The 4,572-nt window shown below is 45.2% G+C and overlaps 1 pseudogene; it reads left to right on the top strand.

Moving 5' to 3' along the window:
• Positions 1-1,163: 1,163 nt before the first annotated feature.
• On the top strand, positions 1,164-2,287 carry LOC149345510 (uncharacterized; annotated as a pseudogene).
• The last annotated feature ends 2,285 nt before the right edge of the window (positions 2,288-4,572 follow it).

Here is a 4,572-nt window from a genome sequence, read left to right as displayed (position 1 = left end):
CTTCAGAGATCAGTTGAAGCATGGTGAACAAGAGCGTTTAGTTACTTCGGTAATATGTTTCGGTGTTGTTGGATTTTGTTTTTTAAAGAGCGACCAGTTTAATTCGACCGAACGCTTCGAGAAATCCTTAAGGAACCAGGAACTAAAAGCGGCAAGTTCATTGTTAATGCTTGTGTAGTCTACTTTGTCATAGCGCGTTATTCTATTTATCGTGTTTTTTGAACGCGGAAGTTCATACAGAAACGTTGCGCAGAATATTACATGGTCATTGAGGCCGGGCAGGTGCTCAAGAGATGAAACGTCATCAGGATGAGAAGTTAACAGGAGGTCGAGATTATTTTATGACTGGTCACTAACGCATGTGGGGGCGGCAACAACTTAACAAGGTAACAAGGTGTTAACAAAGGTGCTTTCAGTGTTATCTTTGCATACTGCATGAGCCAGATTGGAGCAGGTTATAGACAGGAAGTCAAAATCCCCAAGGGCTCTGTGGCTGTGCCACTGCACGGGCCGCTAATCCGCTTACCTTCGCTATGCAGGTCCTTACTCAAGTCGTCACTTTTGCTCTACGGCCGATATTGACGATCTGGACGCCCGGCTACGCAGCTGACAACCGGACACCATATCACCAAGATGAACTGTGTACCTTGCAACTGGTCGCCACCAACGATACGGAACCCCTGGCAGCGCCACCTCTCGTATGCCGGACCAACGAGGCCGCATCAGCGTCACCATCGTCACCGACAGCATCATACACGTCATCTATAAAAGAGCGACACCCACCTTCGGCACACTGTGGGCTCTGCGGCTGTACCACTGCACGGGCCGCTAATCCGCTTACCTTCGCTATGCAGGTCCTTGCTCAAGTTGTCACTTTTGCTCTCCTGCCGATATTGACGATCGGGACGCCCGGCTACGCAGCTGACAACCGGACACCATATCAACAAGATGAACTGTGCACTTTGCAACTGGTCGCCACCAATGATACGGAACCTCTGGCAGCGTCACCTCTCGTATGCCGGACCAACGAGGCTGCATCGGCGTCACCATCGTCACCGACAGCATCATACACGTCATCTATAAAAGAGCGACACCCACCTTCGGCACACTGTGGGCTCTGCGGCTGTGCCACTGCACGGACCGTTAATCCGCTTACATTCGCTATGCAGGTCCTTGCTCAAGTTGTCACTTTTGCTCTCCTGCCGATATTGACGACCGGGACGCTCGGCTACGCAGCTGACAACCGGACACCATATCAACAAGATGAACTGTGCACCTTGCAACTGGTCGCCACCAACGATACGGAACCTCTGGCAGCGCCACCTCTCGTATGCCGGACCAACGAGGCTGCATCGGCGTCACCATCGTCACCTACAGCATCATACACGTCATCTATAAGAGAGCGACACCCACCTTCGGCACACTGTGGGCTCTGCGGCTGTGCCACTGCACGGGCCGCTAATCCGCTTACCTTCGCTATGCCGGTGGGTGATTCCCTTTTCGCTACGAAAACTAGCAACTATTGCCTGGTGCAGCTGCCGAGCCTGCAGTGTTGCCTTGAACTTGGTGTTGAATGTGTAAATTTCGTTCGCGCTCTATTACTACTGTCGGGCGACGTTGAAACGAATCCGGGATATTATGACTGAATTACAAAAGCTGTCTTCCGGACAGTTACAACTTATCACTGAAGTGCACGGCCTTAAAGGTCAACTGGTAGAAACTGATAAATCAATATCAGCCCTAAGCAAACGGATTGCTGACCTCGAAACCCAATGCGTGTGCCATACCACCCTTCGAGCCGAAGTGGAAACACTTCTAGCAAACGCTGATAGAACGATAGAGCAGCTTTTTGATTTGAACACGCGTCTGGACGATCTCGAGAACCGCTCGAGAAGAGACAACCTGGTATTCTAGGGCCTTCCGGACCCAAATGAAAAAGAGTCTTATGACCTGCCTTGACACCCTCAACCTGGTGATAGAACCTAAAGAAATAGAGCGCGCCCACCGCCTCGGCCGCCACAGCAATGACCGCAAAAGGCCAATAATAGTGAAGCTGTCATCATTGAAAACAAAAGAGATCATACTCTCGAAAGGCACTCAGCTTAAAAACACTGGTTTCAGCATTGGCGAAGATTTTTCTCTACCCGTTCGAAACGCACGAAAACATCTTGTGGCCTTTGCTAGGACCAAGTCTGCACCCTTTTCCCTCCGTTACAAAACGCTGCACATGGGGCCGAAACGGTATATCTTTGACCAAGCTACGCAGTCAGTCAAAGAAATCCCATAGGAATCTTTTCGCCGTCGGAAAGCGCGCAAGCAACCGCCGACTAACGGTCGAGTTAATCTTTCCTTTTCTATAATCTACACCAATGCACGCAGTTTCCTTCCAAAGCGCGAAGCCTTGTCTAATCTCCTTTTATCTTCTGGCAGCAACATATTAATCCTAACGGAAACGTGGCTATCAAGCGACGTCAGTGATAATAAAGTTTTAGATGACTTACCGAATTTTACCGTTTATCGAAAAGATCGTCAGGGCAAACGCAGAGGAGGTGTTCTTATTGCTATTAACAACCAAATTTCGTGTTCCCTTGTTAATATAACTTCAGATCTATAAATATTATGGATAAAATGCAGCGCTTCAACGGAAACTGTTCTGCTTGGCGTGTGCTACAGGGCCCCTAACACCAACCCGTTATTCGCTCCTAAACTAAACGATTCTCTAGATCAAATTACAAAGAAATACCCCACTGCACAAGTTGTTCTCTTTGGAGACTTTAACTTCCCGAGTATAGATTGGCAAAATGTAGGCCCACTGACAGCAGGTAACCCTGAAGCTAGAGATTTTGTAAATGTTTGTTTAAATTTTAACTTGAGGCAAATGGTGCTCGAACCGACTCGCGTTACGCACGAATCTTCAAACATCCTAGATTTAATACTCACCAACGACCCTGAAAGCTTATCATCAATTACATACCTGCGCGAAGTCAGCGATCATAAGGTTATTCATGCCACGTTCAAGTTTTCCCCCACCTCCCGCCAAACGTTCACGAAAACCATCCGCCTATACGATAAAGGAAACTACGAAGCAATCAATAGCGAACTAGAAGTTTTCTGCCTTATTTTAAATCAGTATTTCATCACCGGACTCTCATTGATAACTGGTCACTTTTCAAAAACAAGATAAACGAACTATCACACAAATTCATTCCCCGTATCAGCTTTCGTGCAAACCTCCAAAAACCGTGGTTCTCACACGATCTTAAAAGATTAGAAAGAAAAAAAAAACGACTTTATAATACTGCGAAATGGAATAGAAGTGCCGATGCATGGGAACGCTACTATACAGCTGAAGAAACATATTATGCTGCAGTTAGATCCGCCAAACATGCCTTTTTTCAAAAAGATCTGCCCAAAATCCTAACCAATAATCCCAAGAGGTTTTGGGAAATAATAAACCCCCAAGCAACATATAACACACCCATTACAAACGCCGCGGGTGAGGAAGCCACTGATGATGAAGGTGCTGAAATATTTAACCGTGCTTTTGCGACCGTCTTCACAGACGAAACAAACACATCACTACCCACTCCGCCTACTGTAACACTACCAACAATGCCACCCCTTGACATCACAGTGCAAGGCATAACTAACCGTATTGACAGAATAAAACTTTCATCAGCTGCTGGAGTGGACGAAATCAACTCCAGAATACTGAAAAACACCAAACACATTTCAGCCATATACCTTTCATTATTGTATTCGCAATCGCTTTCAGAAGGAATGCTACCGGATGACTGGAAGGTTGGGAGGGTCATCCCGGTCCACAAATCAGGTCTAAAGGACTCTCCACTGAATTACCGCCCCATCTCCTTAACCAGTGTGCCTTGCAAAATCATGGAACATGACATCTATTCCCATGTCATAAACTTCCTAGATTCTAACAACTTTTTTCATCCAGCTCAGCACGGGCTTCTTAGGGGACCCTCCTGCGAGACCCAATTGGCAATCTTCACTTTCGATCTTCATGCTAACCTCGACCGTAACCTACAGACCGATGCATTATTTTTAGATTTCGCGAAGGCTTTTGACAAGGTACCACATCAACGCCTATTACTTAAACTATCCTTTTTAAATTTGCACCCCAATATTCTAGACTGGATTAAGGGGACAGGGTAAGCCCTATCTTTCCCATGTATTTTGGGGCGTATTGTGGTACACTTTTCTCAGCAACTAATAAAGATAGCAGCAAGATATTTATGTCATTTTGTTCAGAATTTCATCTTCTAGCCGCTGTACCAAAATTATTTTAGTATACAAGAAATTAATTTATTAGTGATTTTTTTACTTTCTACACCCTAATTTTGACCAAATTTTGTATATATTTTTATTTTAAAACAAACAATATTATTTGCACGCTGATAATTTTGGTACAGTAAATTGCCACATATATTTACTGTATACACAGAAAAAATCAGGTTGATATCTATTGTCATTTAGAAAATAATGGTACCGACGTAACAAAAAATCTTGTTTTGAGAAAACTGAGTTTAAAGTAAACAAGACCTTCAATCC

Source organism: Amblyomma mixtum, chromosome 4, assembly GCF_055824585.1.
Source record: "Amblyomma mixtum isolate Tamu chromosome 4, ASM5582458v1, whole genome shotgun sequence".
In the NCBI taxonomy this organism is placed as follows: Eukaryota; Metazoa; Arthropoda; class Arachnida; order Ixodida; family Ixodidae; genus Amblyomma; species Amblyomma mixtum.
The sequence above is the reverse complement of the archived record's forward strand: the minus strand, read 5'-3'. Positions and strand labels throughout refer to the sequence as shown.